Source organism: Molothrus aeneus, chromosome 17 (assembly GCF_037042795.1).
Source record: "Molothrus aeneus isolate 106 chromosome 17, BPBGC_Maene_1.0, whole genome shotgun sequence".
Lineage (NCBI taxonomy): Eukaryota > Metazoa > Chordata > Aves > Passeriformes > Icteridae > Molothrus > Molothrus aeneus.
The window spans coordinates 10364149-10387769 of NC_089662.1; positions in this window are offsets into that span (position 1 = coordinate 10364149).

A 23621-nucleotide genomic window follows, 5' to 3' on the forward strand; every position below is an offset into this window, starting at 1 on the left:
CCTGGAGCAACTCTTCCTCTTGTCAGAAGAGATGGATCGCTTGATTTTTATTATAAACAACAGGCTAAGGAGGATCAGGGAGAGTGAGTCTGACATCAGGTCACATCTCAGCTGGGATGGAGGATGATGCTTTCCACCATGCAACCCTTGCTGGAGGAAAGGCTCCAGGCCCTGGGGAGCACTGGTGCCCTGCAGGGGCTGGTCTGCGCCGGTATGGTGAGGGTTCAAGCCACCCTTTTATCAAAGCCCATGGACGAAAATTGTCTTTGGAGGAGTGTTTCTTGTGCCTCCAGAGCCCCATTAGCAGCCTGCATGATGCCAAGCTCCAGTGCCAGGGCAAAGGCTGTCATGGAATGGTCTCCCTCCAGTGCCAGGCCCGGAGCCGGCACACCATGTTTGCAGGGCCAGGATCTGACCATGGATCCACATCTCCACCGTTTGTTTTTCCACTCTCTGGCCAGCCAACATCCGCAGCAGAGCCAGGCACAGCCAGGCAGCAGATAAGCCAGCAGCACGGGCTACACCATCCCAAACCCAGCCCTGAGTGTGCCTCTGGGAGCCAGGGAAGTGGGTGGTGTGGCCCAAGGGAAGAGGCAGCAGAGCTCTGGGTAATAAGCAAAGCTCCCAGGCACCTCCCCAAACCCCAAACTTTGCAGGCAGGAATAAAAAAAGGCAGCCCAAGTCATGGCAGGATGATTTCTATGGGTGATGGCAGGGGGTCCTCGCTTTTTCATCTGCGTGACCCCGAGGAGGAGAGTTATTTTAAAGGCAAACAAGGAGACCTAAACAATGCCAAGATGTTGACACCAGTGGCTCCAGAGGTTTTATTTATTGCCTGTTGGTAACCGTCAGGATGCGCCGGGGGCTGGTGACAGACGAAACGAGGCAGAGGGACAAGAAGTGAAACAACTGGGACATGTGTAATTTTTCCTTCCTGCTCACTCCCTGCCCTCGCTGGTGACATCACCCACAATGTCAGTTTTTCACTTCTTGGCGGTGTTTTCCAATTTTTCCCTCCCATTCCCAGGGCAGGAGCCCCTCCTGCAGGCTGGCGTCCCTTGATCTCCTCATGGCAGAGGCGGTGTCTGCCCAGCCCTGTGGGACAGAGGAAATTCCTTCCCTCCAGGTCTTTGCACCCACAGAGAAACCAGCACCCTGGTGGGTGGATGGATCCCCACATCCAGGGGATCCATGCAATATTTAGCCATTCTTCTCCCTGTTGCCACTTTGAAATCCTTCCCTGGGGGATCCACGTCCCTTTGTACCCTCCATCGCATGGCAAAGAGGAGCATTTGCCCCAGCAGATGTGAACAAAAACCATGGGAAAGTTTGGATCTTCCCAGCTCAGGGTACATCCTCAATCCTGCTCCCACAGCCTCCTGGTGGCACAGCCCAGCTCAGCCCACACAGTTTGTCACAGGAATGTTTGGGGTGGCAGGGTTGGAGGACATCAGACACAAAACTGAGGTCTGGGAGAACCAGACCCTGCAGCTGACCAGGGGCTCTCCCCAGGGCAGGCACTGTCCCACCCCTCCCAGCTCCAGCCTTGGGCTCTGTGCCAACAGCAGCTCTGTCACCTTCAGAGAACAACCTTTACTTCTCTTTCCCAAGCCTTTCTCAGCCCCCTTGGAGCTCCCTCCCCTTCCAAGGCATGGGGTGTATTTGCTCTCCTGCAGGTCTGGTGGCTTGTGGACAACTATTCTGTTTACTGCTGTTGTACAGCTGCCTCAGAGCTATCAATTGCCTTTGTTCAAAGGTTGCCTGCCCAGATGATTTTACAACGTGGCTACAATGATTTGCTCCATTTTGCACTTTAAACTGATGCCACAGTGATTTCTACCATGTCAGCGAGCGAGTAATGAAGCACTTGAGCCTATAAACACATGTTGTTCTTGTTTATGGTCATATTAATAGCACAATAAAATCATTGCTCACCCAAGCAGTTGCTTTAAAAAAAAAATAGTTTGTTTCTTTGAGGTTTCTGCATGGAAAATGGAAAGTTGTGGTTTCATGTCTGCCGGACCCCCAAAGCCCCAGACTCTCTAATGGGGTGTCATTTATGCTGCAGCACAGAACCATCATTTTTCCCGTGCTGCACACAGAGATGTTCAGCACAACTTGTGTGGCAGCTCATCTGCTGCCTGAGCTCTGCCTGAGCTGCAGATACCACCCAGCTGGTGAGGGGTTTAGTGCTCCTTGCCCAAGCGTTCCCTGGGGACACACAGCCCCCAGGAGAAGCTGGGCACCAGGTCTCTGGTTTGGCTCTTTGTGCCTGCTAGGGACACCCCCACCATGGGTATGAGGGATGGGGGCATCAAACTGCCTCTCCTTGGTCCTGTGGCTGAAAAGTGAGAAGCATTATTGGATCCAAGAGATTTCTCCTGGGAAGAAGGTGGGAGCCAGGTACAGCAGTGCTTTAGGGGGTGAAGGGGTGTAAGGCTCTGCTGCTGGTTTTTGTCTCTCTGGAAGTGATTGGTGATACACAGGTAAATTTACTGTTCCTTCCCACTCCCAGTCCACTGCTTCACTGCTCCTCTCCAATGTTTTGGGTTTTTTTTTTTGCCAAGTTGGTGTCGTGTGCCAGCCAGAAAAAAAACTCACGTTGCTTTCCAGGTCAATGTGCTGCAGTAATTAAATATCCAGGCTATTTACTCGTGCAGCAGCTAAAGCAGAGCTGAATATTCAATCTCACCATTGTATGTATAGAAGAAGAAAACAAACAACACCAGTCCTTTCATCACCTCAGGTGGTCCTTCCTGGAGAAAGCTTTGTGGCCAGGGGTTGGTAGGAGGTGGTGTCCCCAAGAATTTCTTCTGTTCTGTATCAAATTTACATAGAATACACTTAATGAGGAGCAATAACACCTTCTGCAAAGTGATTTTATTTCAAAGAAGTCCCTCCTCAAAGGGAAGCTTGTTGGGCAGCACATTCCAGAAAGGTTCTTGTTAAGGGCAGTTTTGCTCATCCAGCTGTCTTCTCTGAAAAACAGCAATTTCATGTTCCAGTAAAACTTCTACCCAAGAGCACCATCACAGGAACGAGTCAGGGATACAGCAGGTGCTAAGAAGAAGGATGGGGAGAAATTTTGGGCAGTTTTTATGGTCAAACTTGGCAAAAAAGCATCTTCACCTACAGTTTTCTGATGCCCTAGGACTGCTGGTGTTTGCCAGCCTTCGCCCTGTTGTTGCAGGCTCTCCTTAGCATCGTTAGGAAATGCATTAATATTGGAATTTCAAAAAGGATTTTATGGCAAGCATTTCCACAGCAGTGTTAAATGTGGCCAACAACAGACCTTGGTTATTGTGCTGGTTGAAGATGTTGGAGGCTGAGCTGCTTCCAGGGCCAATTTCTCAGCTGGTGCAAGGTAATACTGCTCAGCAACCCTTCCATAAAAGCAATTAACCTCAAAAAGGGGATGCCATTTGCATTTCCTGATGATCTAGAAGAAAACAGGAGGAAGCAGGAAAATTTTATCATTCAAGTAGAAGGTTCTGTCTTGGTTTGGGTGCAAAACCAGTTGTTTCATGCCTGGGAAAGCCTTGGAAGCCCTTGTATTGGGAATGAGTGCAAATAAGCACACATGGGGGGACAGCTGGATAGAAAATAGCAAAGTTAGATGCTTCTTATAATTTTTTTTCCTCCAAACCAAGCAAATGGCTCCAAGCAAACGCTGGTAGAAACTTTCAGCCCTTGCTCCAGTTTCACCTGTGCTCACATTTCCCCTCCCAAGGGAAAGGCATGGGACTGACCCTTCTGTGGGACCACCTGAGAGACTTTTGGGAGGAAAAGAGAAGAGGGCACAGACAGGACGTGGAGCAGGGCCCTTGTGTCACTGTTACTGCAGGTGCTGGTGTCATTCCTGCCCTCTGTTCACTCCTTGCTCGCAGGAAAGAGCAGCTCCAGTTCATGAAATGAATGGAAATGATGGGAATTCAGCCCCAGGAGCCCACTGTGACACCCGACTGGGGGGTGTTGAAGCTCCTTTTAGTGCTGTGGCCTCAGCCAGAGGGTTGGGGACACACTGGTGGAGACCCCACCCCTCCTGCATGAGCAGGACTGAGGTGAGTGCCAGGGTGGAATGGGTGTTAATCATTTACCCCCGGAGGCTGAACAGACACTGTGTGTGTGTCTGGAGGGATCTGCAACGGGAATGCTCAACAGGGAAGCTGCTGCTGCTCAAAGGGCGCCAGAGTGGCCTTTTGGGGAGGCAGTTGATTCAGATCCACCTTTGTTTGCTTTGTGGGAGCACCTTTCCTGTGCTGTGGGTGCTCTGCCACTGCATGGGGGCTGCAGGGTGATTGCCGCTCCTGAGCCTGGCCTTGACATCTTTCCTCCCTGATTAATGATGTCACAGCACCAAACAGGAGCGAGGGAAGGTGATAGGTACTGGTGAGTCAGGAGTGAGAGTGGTGTTTGAGCCTCACTCCATGGCAATGGCTTTGGAAGCACTTAAGCTGGCTTTTCTGCTGTGCTAAGGCATTTTTAACAAACTAGGTCATCATGGATATAATATGTATGTATTTCTTATTAAATAATGCAGATATAACAACAAGCCAAGCTTTGGGATTGAGTTGGCACCCGGGTGCAGCTGAATATGTTGCCATCACCTTCCTTCAGGAGGCAAAATTGATAAATACAGACTGTCATTCCTCCATCTCTACATTGACCCCAGCCAACAGCAACCCAGAACTTCCTGTCTTGAGCTTGTGTTTCTTCAGTTCATGCCCAAAACCAGGGTTTGCCCCTGAGGAAACCCTTCCTTCTGAGGTGCCAGAAGGATCTTGGAGCTCCATGGGAGTCTGTAGAAAGCCCATGATAAAAAAACAAACAGTGCAGGGGCATGACATCATTCCTGAGTGTGTTTCTCTCTTGGTTCATTGCAGAGCTTGCTCCTAAATCCAACCTTGCATCCACAGGAAAGGGTTTGTGAGCAGGAGCCTGGTGCCAGCTCTGTCCTGTGCTCTGCACTCAGGGTGGATGCAGTGTCTGTGGCTCACAGCAGAGTCCCAACACATGAAAGATCCCTCACCTTCTCTGGAAGGAGGCTGAGGACCCAGCAAAGCTGTTCCAGAAGCATCTCTCCCAGAAGGACAGTTGGTCCCATCAGTATTCCTGCAGCAGGCTTTGATAAGTGCCCAGGAGTGATTGACAGTGCCTTGAGCTTTACTTTTAAATCATGCAGCTTTGCCTCACATTAACACACGGCTAGAGAGGATTTAGCAATTTAAAATATTAATAATGGGTAGCTCATTTCTGAGCAGACAGTTTTAATCACAGTGCTCCTCCTTGGATGGGCTGTGCTCTGAAGTCCCTGACTCTGACCTTGCCCTCCCCTCCTGGCAGGAATGCAGAGCTGTGGCCTCGTGTTCCCCCCTTTCCCTGCTCTGTGGGGTGCCCTGGGCACCCCCATTTCAGGGGCAGTGACACCTTTGTGGTGCTAATGGCACCGAACCTGGGGAGAGAAGAGCCACAGCTGCCCCGTCACCTCGAGGTGGCCAAGCTGGGAGAGCAGCAGCACCCTGGGGTTCTCCTGCGTGCTGGACCTGCCCTTGTTTCCTACCCCTGGAAATTTCAGACGTATCTAGACCAAAGTGCACACAGGACTTGTATAAAGCACTGATTTACAGCATTTTGGGACAGCCAGGGGAGACTGGAGGCACCACGAGCTGCCTTGAGGTGTTGACACCTTTTCCTCAGGAGCTCCAGCTTTCAGAAGATCTCTGCTCACATTAAAAGTTTTCTTTAACTTTTTGAAGCCTATGGTTGCTCTGAAACGTAGATACCTCTTCACTTTCCTTGGCTTGCTTTGCCTTTGTGGCTTGGTTGGTGCCCCACCAATCATTTTGGCCACAGTGGTGTCAGTGAGGCTTGGGACACAACCACAAAATCAGACACATCTGGAGAAAGCTGAGCAAGGTCACTGCAGATGGAGCTGGTTTTGGTTTTTAAAGGCAGCCTGGATAAATGGCAACCAAACCCACTTCCACTTGCAAGAGGCAAAAGCCAAAAATAAAACCACAACAGCATCCACAATTTCTAAAATAGCTGGCTTCCACTCCTGTAATTAAATTTAGTTTAGATTTTTCAAAGAGCAACTGGCTAAAGATCAGTCCCTAACTCATGGCAAATTGGTTTGGATAAAACAGAAATCTACTTACCTCTTAATCAGAAAACAAATCCAAACAAAACCAGAATCTGATCTGAGGTTTATAAGCTTTTTTTTAAACTCAGTATTTAAGTGCCTCTGAATTTCTCACTGAAACCCAAAACTAGGAGGGAAAAAAAAAAAAGTCAGGGAGAAATAAATTCCTGTGATTTCTCAATCTTGCCCAGAAGCAGGAAATCTGGGGACTTCCTCAGAAGGTTCCCTGGGAGACTGACATGCTTTTCATTATCACTGATGCCTTTTATTGAAGTGCACAATTGCTCTGCAGAAAACACAAGGCAAAGGTTTAGGTTATTTCTCCTCCTGAGCCAGGCTGCCCAAATGTGGCAGCTCATGGAGCACGTTCTGCTCCTGCTAATTGCCAGGTCAGGCCTAGGCCTCGGTGTGGAGTGTATCCTTGGAGTGGAGCCTTATCTCAGGAGCTTCCTGAGTCTGCTGAATTGAATGAAAGTCTCACCAGGAAAAGTGGTTTGTTTTGCTTTGAGTTTGTTTTGTAAGAAAGCTGAGAATTTCCCTTCCCAGCCAAGGCTGAACTGACCATAGGGAAGCTCACAAATTTCAACTTTGGATCATCAGGCGCTCCAGACTCCAAAAGTGCTGAATTCCTCTTTAAAAATTACATCTGTGCATTTTCATTTCTTCACTGAAATTATTAATTCTGTTCTCATTTGGAAAGAGGCTGTGAATATCCTGCCTTGTTGATTTCCTTCCTTTCCCCAGAGATTTTTGTTCAAACAGAGGTAAAATATTTAAGTTCTATCAGACTTTCAAGCTTGGCTCCCCATTTTTAACCCTGTAGTTATGAGGGCACTTTCTGGTGTCATCTTCATGTCAGAAGTCATCTGTCACATCCACATTTCATCAGTGCCTGGAGCTGGGATGTCATGAGGCAAAGTGACCTGGAAAAGGTTCAGCAGGAGGTCAGGGGCAGAAATGGCCGTGCTTTCTTGGCTCTGGATTTCGTTGTGGAACTGGGGTAAAACCAATCCATATAACAAAGTTTGGATCGTGTCTGAGAAGTGAAACCACTGCTAGGGGACAATGGGTTTGTCCTGCTGAGGGACCTGAACCCACAAACCCATCCCAGAGTGGAGCTGAGCTGCTGTTGAGGAGCCCTGGCCACCCCTGCCAGCACCCAGATGTATTTCCCCAAAGGCTGGCAAAATCTCCCTAAAAAAGGTCATTTCAGGCTGAAAAGCAACAAAGCTTCTTCACTTCAGACCAAACAGGGTTTTTTTGGGGGTGTGGGGGTATAACCTAAATTTGGAAAACACTTAACAAAGTTGCTTTAACTTAACAACAGCTTTTATTAGATTGCACTTGTCCAATGAGATTAATGGACGTTTTCCTTTGAAACTCTGGGAGTCTTTCCTAGACACTGGGAATAAGTAGGTTCCTTCAAATGTTCTGCTTCCTACAGGATTTACTGGTGAAAGATTTAATACAATTCAGCACAAACATTTTAACCTTTCCATCTAAAATGCTGAATTCAACCGTTTCCTGAATGTGTATAATTTAAAGGCTGGTGTTTTCCTGTGTCATGCTCTCTGAAGCATTTTATGTCGCCTTGCTCCTATTGACTCTTTTAAGAAAACACTGCAGGAGTATACAGTCACTTTCAGATAACTCAGATTGTTTACTTTATGAATGAAGGAGGAAATTGAATACTCAAATAAAGTTATGCATCTAAGTGCCAGGAGCTAACTGCCCTCTTAAATTTGCTTGTCTCCTTGAAAGAGTCTTTAAACACAATTTATGACGTAAAGAGCCTTTCTGGAGTGCTGGGAGGGATCTCCACTGTCTCTGTTATAAATGGATGCTCTCAGCAGCTGCTGGAGTCTGGGACAAATGCTGGGCTTTGAGGAGCTCTTGTGCATCCCATGGATCTGTGTGGGGTGCAAATGAGCAGGGGCTGCTGTTTGGATGGAATTGTCTGGTACAGACTGTGGAAAATAAAGGAAAATAAGGATTTCTAGCATAGTGTACCCACGGTCACACTAAACTTTAATATTAGGTTAGGTCTCACCATTGGGGGAGGTGGTGTGTGGCTGCCTTTGTGAGCAGTGAGATTTGTTGTCCTGTTTCTCCTGCCCCTGGTTTGAAACACAAATATGCCTGCCCCTGGTTTGAAACACTGCATACACAAATGAAAAAAACTTTAACCTGCTTTTTATTTAGGGATATAACTCAAACCAGTTCCAAGTTATCCTTGTCTCCATGGTGTCTTAGCACCCAAGGTAATTGTTTTTTCCTTAAAATAGCTGCCAAACGTGATTGAATTTGCAGCGAATTAAAAAATAAAGCAATTCTCCAGGGAATTAACCTTGCAGACACCCCCAGCCTGTTTCTCCATCCCTTTCCTTCAAGAGAATTTCTCTCAGGATTTCATTCCACTGCACTAATGAAGTGCTACAGTAATGGGAATATGATTGACATGTTAAATGTCCTTCCTTGAGCCAGGGTGATTAGAGAAAGATAAACATGGACAGGCACATGTGGCCACTTTGGCTCTGACAGCTGCAGGCAGGGTTTTGGGGGAGGCTTGGGAGATGCCAGGGTGCCAGAAGGACTAAAGTGCAGCCCTCCCAGCAGAGATTTAATGCTTGTAAGCCATCATTTGGCACAGGCCTGTTCCGGGTTCACATCCAAGTACAATGCCTTGACATACACCTCCCTTTGTTTACAAAAAGAGGAAAGATTCAGAGTCCCTTTGGGTCCTGTTGGCTAGGGTTTGATGGCAGGATGAGGGAACAAGGTGAATTTCATGGATCCCAGGTGAATGTGGGAGTTTGATGGCCTTAAGCTCCATTCTCTATGGCAAAGCCTTGACATGCTCAGAGCAGAGAGACCATGGAAAGCTGCCTCCTCATGTCCAACATCCTTATCCAGAAGCTGGACCAGGGGCCAAACTCTGCTCCACACAATCACATTTGAGCAAAGGGCTGCCATCACCGTGCACAGAGTGCAGAGATTGCCCCTGAACGGATTATCCAGGCGCCAAAAAGGTGAGGGCCTTGAAACCTGGAGTAATTGAGAAATTCTAGGATAAAGGGCAGGAACGCAAATGAGATTGCCTGCAGAGTGGGGGAAAGGGTGGATTTGGTGGTTGGATCGATGGACAGAGACACTGATTTGCATCCAACCTCCTCTTCAGCCCCTCTGCATCTCCCCAGCATAGAGTTCTCCACATTCCCCACCCTCCTTCATGATGTAAATTTGTGAAGCTTTTGGGGCATGAAGGAGAGATCTGATGATCTGATTATTCCCATGGCTTGTCCTTCTTGCAGAGCACTTTGTACAAGGGCAGTGACTGGGAAGGAGGTGTCCTAGACCTTCCTCTCCCCTCCCAAAGTCACAAATCCCCATCTGAGGGAGGAGCTGGGGGCTTTAGGCAGGTGACCCTGGCAGAGGTCACTCACAAGGTCCCACCTCTCCCCCTGCAGCACCAGCAGGACCTCTATCACACGCTAATATTGGATTATGATCCTGGGACTCCACAATGTCACACTGATAAGGGCCAGGGTTTTTCCCTGTACGAGCCTGTTCCATTTTAACACCTAGGTATGTCAAGTGAAGGGAATATTTTCCCTTCTGCATCAGACTCCAACTTTGCCGAGGTTGGTCACAGGAGAGGGTGTGCAAATGTCAGGGAGGCATTTGCCTGGCAAGGAGAGCAGTTGTGGGGTGTAGGGCTGTGGGAAGGGAATGGGGTAATGTGGATCACGATGTGGTGAGGATAAGTCTGATTTTCATGACTCATGCTGGCAGAGCTGCCTGGCTCCGTGTTTCAGAGGTTGCTGCAATGTTACAAAGAGAGTTAAATCATTAATAGTTGCCAGTTTTCCCAAGCTTATCCAGGCAGTGTTTCTGGAGCATCTGGTAGACACCTTCACTCTTATTTTCTCAGGTTCTACTGAAGCAGGCAGGAGCTTAGTGCAGCTTGTGAGGGTCTCTCAGATCTCCATTTACACCACCCATCAGTGGCTTCAAAATGTGCTCCAAAGGCAGAGAGGGACCAAGCGTTGATGTTGGAAACACTGTACTGCACTGACTGAATGAGAAAGCACTTTTTGCAATCCTAGATAAAAATTTTCACCAGAAAGTGATGATGCAACAGAAATACCCTGGGGACTAAAAAACTTGATGCTGCTTCACTTGAACACAGCCTGCTTGCACAGTCCACCCCCAACCAGGTAATGTTTGAGGAAAGAGAGGTGGGAGTCATTTGAAGGAGGAAAATACAGTAGCAAAAAGCAAATATTCATTTGTAAACCCCACTGTCTAGGGCTGCTCCCACACAGGCAGTGTGATCACCTCCTCCCTCCTTCCCTCCCTCCAAAACCAAGGATCCCAGGGGGAGAAGATAAAATGGTGCTTGAGGAAGTGCACCAGCTTCCCTTGGGCTGAGCTCTAATTAATGAATTAAAATGCAGAAATGCATCACAGCTTGTGTTCCCTGGTGGCTTCCTACTGAACAGCCCCTGCAGAACCTCTGCCAGCTCCACGAGCATCCAAGTCAAATGTGCACCAAAATGTCAGAGGGGACAATAGCAACTAAAAATAGGCAAAGACAGGAATTTGCCTATAATATTTTTAACCTTGTAGGATGGCAAAGTTATATATAGCTAATACAGAAAAATGGGTTTTGTTGCTTAAATGAGGAAAACAAAGAGTGTGTCTGTCTAGTTGGGTTCAGCATCAGCTGAATTTCAAACCTGACAACATTTTCTGGCTCTGTACCCGTGTGCACTTCCCCTGGGGCTGTTGTATGGTGTGTGGGGGAACTGGGGAGAAGCATGGATCACACCATAAAGGCACTGAGTGTTAGTGGGGGATTTTATCCCCTGGTCCTGTTTAGCCAAGTAGGGAGGCAGGGCTGGGACTGCAGAGACAGTTTGGGATTCCAGAGGCAGTTTGGGATTGCAGAGACAGTTTGGGATGGCAGAGACAGTTTGGGATTGCAGAGACAGTTTGGGATTGCAGAGACAGTTTGGGATGGCAGAGACAGTTTGGGATGGCAGAGGCAGTTTGGAACTGTGCTGGTACAGTTGCTGCTGCCCAGTCTCTGGGCAGGGGACCAAGATGTAAGGTGGCTCCTGACATCATCTTTAGCTCTCCAGTCCCTGCTGGAAATGTGCCATCCCTGCTGCTCCTTGGAGGGACAAGGAGACAGGAGCAAGCCAAGGCTGCTGCTCTGTGTGCTGACTGCAGGCTGGGACCCAGCAGTGTCTGTGCCCAGCTCACTGTGAGCATCACCAGGGTGGGAGCCCCTGCCTGAAGAGCTGCTTGGTAAATGCTCAAAAGGGCAGTTTTCCTCACAGCAGAAAGAGATGAATAAACAGGAAATAAGGGGTTGAGCAACTGTTCTTTTTTTTTTTTTTTAATGTATGTCTATGACAAACTATGACTTTTAGCAAAGAATGTCTTGATGATAAAGCGTTCAGGATTCAGCACCGAATCAAAGAAAACTTTGCCATTTAATTTAATGAGAACATGTTCAAGTCTGTAATCTGCAACTAGAACTCTGCTTTTTTTTCCCCTGCAGATCCCTTTAATCCTTTAGCAATTGTGTATTTTCCAAAGAGGTTTTCTGTACGTCCCCAGGGTATAAAATCACAGTGGGAAAGAAGTGCTGCTCATAACCTGTGAGCAACTACAATCTGCCTCCCACTCTGCTGGTAACACCCAGTGGATATTTGCCTCTCATAGATTAGAGGAACAAAGCAAGAAGAGAGCAGCGTTCCATTATGGTGGAGCATATAATATTGTGATTATTACTCATGGCCTCTGTCTAATTAATCATTTGGTCTGTTATTTGAAGGCAAACAGGGCCTTTGGTTCATTATCGCTTATACATACACAGAACTGGAGTCACTTCAGTGCTGTCAGACTTGCTTAATCCCTGCCTGGGTTTTGTACATGTCTGGGTATCTGAATCATGTACATGGCAAATGATCTACTAATATGTTTGCTCCACCAGTTTGTTCATATGGAGCCAAATATATGAAAGCATTCAAACTCCGGAAAGTGCAGATATGGTCCTAATGGACTTGACAAAGGCACCTAATGTTAAAGGTTATGGAAAAAGGGTTGCTGATGAAATGCCTTTTTTTTTTTTTTTTTTGCCTTCTTTTCTTTTCAAGTATTTTGTTTGTGTTTCTTTTATTATTTATATTTTATCTTGCTCGGTGTTTAAACGGGGAGGCAGGAAAAGGGATCAAGAAAACTCTGGATTTTATGAAAACAGACTTAGGAGGTGAAACCATCAGTTTAATCTGAAGTAAAGGGTGGTTGCTGATGACGGGTGCTCTGTTATTGAGCTCCTCCCAACAGAGGAGCCATCCCCAGTTACCAGAGTTACTGGGATGCTGCAGTGGTGGAATAAAACACAATGGCAAAGGTTATCCAGGTGCAGTTATCCTGCCCACCCACCCCATCGGTGCAGTTGCTTCCATCCTGCCTCACTGCAGGGCAGCACTCAGAAAATCTGGGCCATGAATTTTAAAATTTAAAGAATCTCTGTATCATTTCTCCTCACTGCTCATTTGTACAAGAACAGAGCCTGCTTTGAAGCTCTGCACTTGGAAGACTTCACATTAAGACTGTAACATTTTGATTACAAGTGATATAAAATGCAGTTCACTTTATTTCCTAATTAATGACAGTACATAAGGCAACAGTAAACTCAATTGTTTCCAACAGCTTTTTATATTCACTTGGAGGCATTTACAGAAATATGACTCGTGTACCCAGCAAAATCTTCCCTTGACCAGATGTAGAAGGAAAGCAGTTTTATTGGCTCCATGATAATATCACTAAAGAGGAAACAAGCTATAAAAATAATAAAAAAACACAAGCCACACTGAATTTGAGAGTTGCTAAACTGAAAGATACAGAAACAAATACAGAGAAGATAATAAGGCCTTTTACTGATAGTGCTGTCCTGTGTAAATAACGCAGACACTGAATAAGTCCCTCTGCAGTGAGACTCATTAGAAACACGTACATCAGCCCAGAGCAATTACTTTGATGGTTCCCCAGCTGCTTTTCACAATAAATGTCCTCAGACCCACCAAGGCTGGAGTCATTCAGCTTGCTGCACATCCTTGCAGATATACAGCCATGCTGAAAACGGGGAACTGCCAAGAGTTCCCGCTCAGGAATCTTGGGCTCATTGCTCTATAGAGCAGATTTTAGGAGAAGTGCTGGTCCAGGGGAGATGATTGAACAAGGCTGTTCAAACAGACAGAGAGTGAGGCACCCATTTCCATAAAGAATGAGCATGGCAAAGGATTATATTGATCTATGGCTGGCCAGCACATAGATCTTGTCTTTTTTTGCATCTGAGGGGTGAGATGCTCCTGAACTGCAATGAAATCCATGAGGATCTGGTCTTTCTAAACATCAAACCTGTTCACAAGTCACTCTAATCAACACTTTTTTTTTGCTTGAAATTAGAGATAATGGAGTTCTGCACACATTGGAACTCCAAGAACTCAGCGGTGGGTTTTCAGAGATGGGACTTGCCTTGCAGAGGTACGGCACAAACACCCACGCTGCAAACCATCTGTCTCCTGAGGGAGCTGCAAGAAGTCTAGAGAACTGTTTGGCTGAAAGTCAGCAATGAAAGCTAAATTTCCTAAGGTAAATTTTCTTTTTTTTTTTCTTTAATTTTAAATATTTTGCCTGGGGAAGGTCCAATGAAGGAACAAAATAAATGAATATGGGAGACTACAGCCTTTGCAGCATGATAGAAGTGTAATGTAATAACAAACATAAGCTGAAAGCCAGTGAGAGTGAAAATACATACATTGAGGACACTTCTGTCTTTGTATTTGGTAGTTTGAAGGTAAGGAGGTGAGTAAATTATAAGAAACACCAAAGAAAGCAGAAACACTAAAGCTGACTCTGAGGCATAAAATTTCATGGTTGCATGGGAAAAGGTGAGCAGTGAGAGTCAACAATGAGCAAGACATCAAATCAATTTGTGTATCACTGTTCCTAAGTGACAATAAGCACTTTCTCTCCTCTTGCTATCACGAGTTTTATCTTCTCTATACAGGTTTTACAGAGGGATGGGACAAAGCCAGCCCAAAGGCTTTCTCTAGCAGGAGTGCAGTGGCTGAATGTCCAGCTTCTGAAGGAAGTTCTTACTTTGTCACAACCATTCTACTGTGACAAGGAAAGAAGGACACTGCCTTTGGCAAGGCAGGAAAATGGGAACTGGGAAGAATGTAAATATATATATGGAGAAAGAAAAAAAAAGGGAAAGCAAAAAGACATCAAGGATTTCCTGAGATCCCCTTCCCTTGTGAAGGTGCAATCAGAATCAGAACAGGTATTTGCTCCAAAGAGTTAATCTTTATTAACTGCCCCAGAATGCCCTTCAGCTGGTGCACAGCCTGGTTCAAAGGTTTTCCAGAAAAACAACATACCATAAACCAAAGGGCAACACTAATTGGAAGCAGTGTAATTCTGAAGACAGCAATACCTTTTTGTGGGTTAATAACCGGAAATTAAATTTCATGTGTGTTAGCAAAGCCCATCATAAAGCACCAGGTGAATGAGGGGCACGAGCAATAAGGGCAAGGGTTTGGAGCGTGCACAGTCACATCCAGCAGCAACCCCTACTCCTTGGGCACAGCCAATATTCCCAAAGGATTAGTGCTCAGCCTTGAACCCCTGGCTGAAGGAAATGGTTTGCACAATGGGGCTGCTCATTGCTGCTTTGGTGGTGGAGGAAGGAGGGACATGAATTCAGCTGCTCTGCTCCTTGTGCAGTCAGGGCAGCAGCAAAGGGCTGCTGTGATTGTCCCATCCAGAGCTCAGGCTACTGGTGCTCTGAAGGACCTTGCCATCTGCACTGCACACACAAATGAAAGGCTTGTCTGAACAATTGATGGGGTTTCAATGTTCAGATGTCATGCAATGGAGAGCAGGTACAGGCGCATGCTGGGGTTGGGTTTGCTGCTGATGGCATTGCCTGAAATGGAAAGTCAGCTAATATTTGGACTGCAGGGTGTGTGTCTCTTATAAGGAAATGGCTTAATCTGGAAAAGGAGGCAGAAACACAAGGTCAGATCCTCTCTCCTCTGCCCTCATTTCCTCTTCTGGCTGCACTGGCTTCCCCAACACTGCAGAGAAGTCAAGAGATTGATGTCCCCAAGACCAGGCTGTCTCTCTCCAAGGATTCCTGCAGTGCAAGCCACCTCCCCAAGCCAGGCTGTGAGGGGTGGGTGCTGGACAGGAATGCCAGATCACCTTGAGTTCAGTGACATCTTGCAGATAGCACAGCTCTGAGGAGCTGGATCCCTTCCAGAAGCTGTCCTCACATAATAAAGTTGTCTGCCGGTCAAGCCAGGCCGATCACAATTAGTTGGAGATACCCATGGATCATCATCATTCCTGGGGCTCATTTGTGCATAACCAGAGCTGTGGCCTCAGGCAGGTGTTGTGTCTGTGGTGGCAGTTCCTCCACCTGGGCAGTCCCTGCACATCTGTGCTTCTCAACACACTAGAGGAACATTTGCTGCTGTTTGATTTATTTCCAGCTCTTGGTGGTGCAGATGAAGAGTGGGAAACCCTGAAAGACAACATATACCTGGGCAAGAGAGAAAGCTTTCCAAGCACACCACTGCAGAAAAGGATGGTGACAATCCAGTGTCCCTGAGGAGGGACAGCCCTTTGCAGCTCTGAACCACAAAGTCTGCTCACCACAAGCTGCTGCTGCTGCTCAGGGTCTATTTTACATTTCCCTGTCGCTGTGTTTGAGAGACTTTTTGTCTGAAGGCCTCTCTCCCACTGAACCCATCTATCACCAGTGCTGACAGAGGTTCCTGCTGCCCGAAATGGCCAGGAAGACTTGGTGGAGCCAGAACCTCAGGGGTCAAGTCCAGGTTGTCATGTCTGAGCGAGCGCTGCTGCGGATACACGTGGCCCAACGTCATGTTTGGAAGGCAGTGGAGGACCAAGAGGGAGGAGAAGGAAGGATAGGATGTAATCTTTCATCCTGAGAGCATGTGGGATGGGAATATTTCATTTTGCTGCTGCTGATGGTCTGGCTCCAAGGGGGTGGAGGAAGGGAGTCCCCAGCCCAGGCAGGGAGCAGCCGCCCTGGCACCGCTCTCCTGCTCTCTATTTCTGGCTGCAGGAAAAATTCAAAGCCAGGGAATGCTGGGGACATCAAACTAAACTCAGTGATGCTTCTTGTGTCATCAAAGAGGAGAAGGTCTGAAGGGACAAATGGCCCATGGGTAGGGCCCAGATCACACATGTGAGCAGAGGAGGGAGGCTGCAGGCGCAGCACTGAAGTGATGCACACAGAATGAGCTCAGGGTACCCCAAAGCTGCTGCCTCCCAGCCCACCTGATGGGTGCACTGGGCTTCCTTCTTCTCCACCATCTTCCTTTTTGCTCCTGCCAGTGCCTCCAGCACCAGTTCAATACCTGCAGCTGATTTTATCCAGAGCTATTGCCCAAAGGTCTCTGCCACACATCCCTCGATACTCCTGCCAGTGTGACCCACGAAATATCCCATCTCTTGCTGGGGATGAATTCTCACGGGCTACCCCAGCTAATGGGGACAGTGACATGCCACAGTTCACTTCAGCACCCCACTTCATTTCAGACAAACCCCATAAAGTGATCCTTGTTCCACACAATGGTCAGAGATGGGCACCCACCGAGCTTCCCTGGAGCAGGCACATTGGGTACAGTGGTCGTGACCCACTCCCAAATTGCTCTTTACCTGGTCCCATGGCCCTGGCAGAATGCCCTGCTGCCCACAGGGCTGCCTGCTGCCCTGGGAGCAGCCCCAGCCATGCACAGAGCCAGCAGCAAGTTACACTCACATTGTTTCAACACATTTGCTTAATTAGTTTATCAAGAAATGTGTTTGGCCTCGTCTGAGGAAAATGCTGTCTGTCATTCCCAGGCATCCTGCAGGGCCCCGGGGAGCTGACAGATCCTGGCTCCTTCCTATCTCTCCTTAACTCCATTTGCTGGGCCTATTTCCCATTATTTTTTTTCTTTTCATGTAGCACTCCCTCACCATTTTGGGATCAAAGTAATAGATAACAAAATTATGTCTAAAAGAAGACCATGACAGGTAGGGAAACAATGCAAGAACTGGGAAGATTATTTGGGAAAATGTTAAATCAATGAAAGTGCAGGAACTTGAAATTTCTTTTTTATCACTCTAGACAAATTCACCGTAGATTGAACACACTTCATAGAAGTGGCAATGAATGAAAAATTACTAATTGTGCATAAAATATTAATTCTGTGCTTCCCTACAGGGAGCAAAGGATGCTCCATCAGTGTGGTGTGGCCCAAATGAGAGGTGGGCACATGGGCAGGATATGCCCCAGCCCTGGGCTCAGCTTTGGCAGGACAGGCCCAGGGAAGCTCACCTGTAGAGCTGTACCTGCAGCTATTTACCTGTACCTGGGGTTACTGGGGTGGTGCAGGCAGTCCTGGCTGCTTTAGCAGTTTTGTTGTGATAACAGCTGAGCACTTTTAAGTGATTATTCTTATTCTAATCCTTCCCATGGTTCCTGACGACAGTTTTGGATGTATCTCATGTTGTTTCCTGTGGCTTTATAGCCATCTTCTATCAAATTAAATTAATAACATGGGGGTTTTTTCCTGTGTAGAACGTAATCCTAGGGTTCTCACTGGTTCTCCTGTCACAGCTGTGGCAAACTGAGTGTCTGTGTGACAGTGAAGCAGTCGGCTCTGGTGGGTAGTAACCTACTGCAGCTGATCTTCTGGTCTTTGGCAGCCAGTTAATTACTGTTTGGCAAAGTCTCCTGGTGTTTTAACTGAGGTTTAATGGGTTTCATGCCCTTTTTCCAGCTTCCCTCATGCCTCAGACCCAGTGAGCTGCTGTCAGCCCTGTGATCCTTGCACAGCAGCCAGCTCATTACCTGACATTGCCACCACCAGAGCAACACTGCTGCTCTGGGCAGGGCTGGGGAAAGAGGGCTCTGAAGAGGGGGAGCTCATAAGCCAGTTCTGGTCTTGGTGGGTTTGAGGCAGATATGTCTGTTCTGAAACGATGAGACTTGACTTTTGCAACCTGCAGAATAAAGCAGTACTATGTTTTTAACTCCTGGTAGCCATCCTACTATGTTAAACTAAACCAAAATAGCTCTGGTTAGGGGGAAAAGAAACTTATTCAGCTCAATGCTTGCAAGAGGAACACAGGATGTGTTTTCAGACTAGTTCTCTCTTCCAGGTATGCTGGCAGCCCAATGCCAGTGTCAAATCCCTGCCCAGCAGTAGTAGGGTGTAGAAAAACCTCTTTAAACGCTTCTGTCAGAGTTTTAATTGCACTGATGGGTGTGCTCTGTGATAATCCAAGTGCAATGGCAGCTCTGTTGCCTTTGTCCAAGCTGAAACCAGTGCCCTGTGGCTGTGCACGGACAGGTGGAGCTGTGGTCTGTCCCAGGTCAGACAGGGGACACCACAACCCATCCCTGTGGACAGGGCTGTCCTCCCTTTGCTCAGGATGGGACAATTCCCTGCTCCTGGCCAGGCAGGAGCAGCTGCAGCCCCATTATCACCGTGGGATGGAGCCAGGGCAGGCAGTGCTGGGTGATCCTGCCCAGGCCCAGCCCAGGCACGCAGGGCTGCTCTCCAAAACCTCCACCAGGGAGAAGCACAGCTCCTGCTGCCAAGGGGACAGCGGTGCCCCTCAGCCTGGGGACAGCGGGCCGTGTCAGCGTGACAGCCACTTCAGCAGCCAGTCCAGCAACGCGCTGGGGAAACAAAAGGTGCCTCCGTGCCAGAGGGACTGTCTGCACTCCCGCAGGAACACATCAGATGTCTGGCAATTCCTGGGAGCCTTCCTCACTGAAAACACGAGGGAATGGGAGTGATGAGTTGCACAGCAGTGTCCTCTGAAGTTCAAGGCATGCTGGCTAAATATATGTCACATTCCTATAGCTCTTGCCAGGCTGTACAAGCTACATCCAAAGTCTGCTTTCCTTCTCCCTCAAAGGTCCCTCTAGACCCAAAGCTATCTGAGCCACTTACACCCTGGATTTCTTTTACTTCTCAGGCAAATATAACATCATTTCTTTGACCTATTTCTATGTACTTCTCTCTATATCACAATATCACTTAAACACCAGGCCCTAAGATAAGGGAACCTTGTCTCCATTTGAGCAGTACAAAGCTTGTGTTTTCCTTGTCCAAAATTGCAGAATGGGCATATGGGGGTGGAGAAGCACTGAAGAAACACCAGTTCTCAGTCAAAGGCCTTTAGAAAAAAATAAGTTATCATTTGGAGCAAGCTGGCACTTTCACTGTCCGAAAATGGGACAGAAAGTAATAAAATATCACTAAAATTTCCTGTAGATCTGAGACCAATGTGTAGCTCTCTGAGTTACTGAATAATTCTGAATAGAACTCCTCTTTAAGTAGAGGGGCCCAGTTCTCACTAGAAAAAAATCAGTGCATGCTGTCCAATCTAATGTCCATGGCAGACTTCCTAGTTTAGTGAAATTTAGACTTGCTTAAATACTATTTAGGCCCTTGCCTAAATTCAGGACATACAAGTAACTCCATTGATGGCTCTGCTGTGGACAATGTTTGAAGGGTAAATGCTGGTGCCCTTCAGAAGGTGACCAGAACTCTCTGCCTGTATCACCAGTTTCTTACTGAATGGCCATGGTTCCCTGTCCTGGAGGGGTGGCCTGCAGATATCTAAGCTCACTTCTCTTCTGGAGAGGTTGGTAACGAGTACATGAAAAGCAGATAATTAAAAACACTTCAAAGAACCTACTAATCCAGACTGGGATTGAGAAAGGAGCGTCAGTCTGCCACCACTGCTCTGCTGGAAGGGCTGTTTGTTTCCTCCTGTATTCCAGATTTCCCAAGGCTGTCACGTTGTCAAGCACTGCCATGATCTGTGAGCCTTTATTCCCAGATAAAGATGTGAACTCCCGGCTCTTGTCACAGATAACGGCACAAAGCGTTACAGCGACAGCACAAAGGCTTCAAACTCGGCCCCAAACACGCTGCCATTTGTTACTGTCCTCAGCCTGGGCCAGCCAGGCTCTTCACAGCTGGGAGAGCTGAGCTGGGAGAGCTCATCTCCATGTGCTCAGGGTCCTGAGGGGTTTCCATCCTTCTGTGTTGCTGGGCCAGTGTGTCCGTCCCTGCCATCAGCTGCTGCAGGGCTGCTGAAGGCTGGGTACCACGTGGGGATGTGCAGCCTTGGGGTCCTTCATGCCAAAATGCCCAAATTCCTCATCTGTGCCCCCACAGGCATCCTTCCTGGCAGCAGGGGCCTCGTCAGTGCTGGCTCTGTACGTGCTGGTGCACATCTGGCTGTGGGTTTCTCGGTGCACATCTGGCTGTGGGTTTCTCTCCTGTTGTACTGCAGGTCAAGAGCTGAGATTTCATTTTCCTCTTGCAAGTGTCAGACCCATCTCCACTGGGAACCTGTAAGTCTGGTTCATTCACTGCATCATAGGAAAGGTCTCAAAAAAAAAAAAAAAAAAGCACCAGCTTTTATAAGAAAACCTGGTTTGAAATAAGCTGTTAAATGAAGACACATCTGGAATCTTCTACTTAAAATGGCAATGAGTTTAGAGTAAAATTATATTAACTTTTGAGCAGTACACAGTAAGAACTACATCTTCTGAAGGTCATGTCATTTTGAGTAGGGTTGCAGCAACTCTGTGCTGACATAGCTGATTTTGGGGGATTATTTGAATTTCTGATGATGTATTTCATTACCTGCTTAGAGCTAGAAAAGTTCCATCTCTGTCCCTGGTAGAAAACAGCTCAAAAAGAATTCTCTGCTCTACCAGGATGCAAGTAATCTTTTCCATGGAGGTGGAGGCTGGTGGTGTCCAACATCCTCCTTTTGCCCAGCCCATCCCAGTGCCTGTGACCAGGCAGGACCGGCAGGAGGCTGGGCTGGAATTGGGATCCCCAGCCCGGGGCCGGGCTCCCATTGTTCCCGGCCTGCCAGACAAAGGGTTAAGTAAATGTTTGGAGAAGATAAGGTGCCCTGTTGACAAGCAGCAGGCTCCAGCGGTCTCAGCAGGATCTCTCCCAGCAGTGATAAATGGGGAGGTTTTCAAAGCGGGATCAGCAGACGCCACCGAGAGGGCGGTTGCTGATGCCGTGATTGGCAGTGGGCAAGGAATCTGAAGGTGTTTAATGATCCCACACTCTGTCGCAGCTTTTTTAAAGACTCTGTGTCTAGCCAGAGGAAAATCCTCTATCAGCCACAGAGGCTCACGTTCCCGGGTCTTTTTTGTTGTTGTTGCTTTTTTTTTTTTTTTTTTTTTTTTTTTTTTCCCCACTAAAACATGGGAACATCCACTGAAAGGGATCCTGATAAGGACACTCTGCGATTCCTCATCCTCTCATATCGCTTTTGTCTCTTTTAATTTTCCCTTTGAAGTGCCCTGTGTACAGTAGGTGATTGTTTAATTTGGCTAACTTTGGTCAGTAACTGTGTTTGGGGGAAATTGTGTCTATTAAACTAAAAATGTGGATTTTTTCATCTCTGCGTTGATGTGTTATTCCAACTACTGACTCACAATTCCTTTGCTCTAGTAAGTATATAATTAAATTACATCAAGGATAAAGCCCTTGGCAGGATCTGAATCCCTGATGTGACATTATTTGGTATTCAGACCATTAGAGGGTTTCCTTCCTATTAAATAGATCCCAGAAGCTGTTTGAAGGGCTGACCACCAAACTTTTTTTTTCCAGATAGGTGAAATATTTTCTGTCCTCATCTGTGTCTGAAAGCTGCAGAGTTGGTGACAGTAGAGCCTGGGAGGATGAAGCTTTGCCATGGATGAAGTGTATCCATGGACTGCCTCTCAAAGCAGGATTTTGGTCAGCTGTGTTCCCTGTGTAGCCAGAAATGGAGATAAACCACTGCCTGATCCAGCTGATACCTAATTTATGCCAAGAGAGGTGAGACAGCAAGGAACATTGATGGATAACTGGGATCCAGGCACAGGGAACGAGCTCATCCTTTGGGCCAACCTCATCCCAGGAAGACTGGGGTGGGTGGATGAATCTTTTTTTTGGGGGGGAGAAAGCAGCCTGGGCAGTGCTGGAGCCGCTGCCCTGGGCAGGCTGGAGGGAGCCAGGGCTGGGAGGCTGCTCCATGGGTGGAGATGAAAGGAGCTGGGTACCCCCCAGCAAAGGGCCAAATGAGCTGGGACATGAAAAGCAGCAGAAAGTATCTGAAGAATGTAAACACCAAGGTGGAAGAGGAATTATTTAGCATGTTAGGGGCTTGGAACTAGGTGCCAGGGGATGGAAGAAGGAGGGAACTCCCTCCAGCTTGCAGGGAAGCTTTGCTGAAGCTTTTGCACCTTCAGCTGGAGGTGGAAAGGGAAGAAATGGTTTCAGCAGAGTGACTCAAGTCTTCTTGTCTGCAGGCTGCTGGGGCAATTGGAGCCACTGGCTTGCAGTGTGCATTCCCACTGCCCCAGCCTGGGCTGGGAGCCAGGGGGGTCAGGCCAAGAACAAATAGGATTTAGTGATCGTAAGAGGGGAATGCGAAATGCCCGGAGGAATTTTGATTGAAATTTTATAACTTCAAGAAAAATCTGTCGCAGATAAATCAGGAGGTGGTTTAATAAACAATTTGAGAGATTAGTATTGAAACAAATCCCAGTTAAGTCTCAGCAGAGGAGAGGCTGAGGGAAGACCACTGCAGAGAAAGAACGTCAGGGGTATTACAGGCACTAAACAGAAGGCTTTCCAAATATATAAACAATCTGGGGAGGGGGCAGATTGGGAAACCTGTAAAAATAAGCAGAACCACATTAAAAGGCTAAGCAGTGGAGCACAATCAAATATTGAACATGGGATTGTGAGGGAGCTTTCATCTCTCAGCATTAGCCAGACCTTTCGTTCCCGGACAGGAGCCAAGGCCAGGTCCCCAAGGGGGTGAGGGGCTCAAGGGGTACAGCCTGTGCCATGGGTGAGATGTGGCAGCCTGCAGCCAGACTGACCAGCATCCTCCTCCTATGGTCACACAGGAGGTATCAGGGGAAATAACCCTTTAATGAGTGTCCTAAACGCTTTAGACACTAAGCAGATGTCTTCATTACAAGATTTCATAGTATCTGAAGTACTGAGAGGGATTTGCTTCTAAAAAAACTTCATAGCAAACCCTGAGGATCTGCAGGACGTGGTGATCAAGAAGAGATGAAGGATCTGGCAGAGTGTGTGCAGGTGACTTACAGCAACAAGCCCAGAAACAGCTCTGCAGGGATCTCACCACTGGGACAAACCCCAAACCCATTTCCATTACAGAAATCTGTACCTTGGTCAATAATGTCCCTAAGAAAAGGAGATGGTGTGGAAGCAGGGATCTTTGACTTGGGCAATCATTTGAAGCCAGACTCCAAGATGAGCAGGTAATACAACTCCAACCCCACATCCCACTTTCTCCAGAGCCCCTGTGG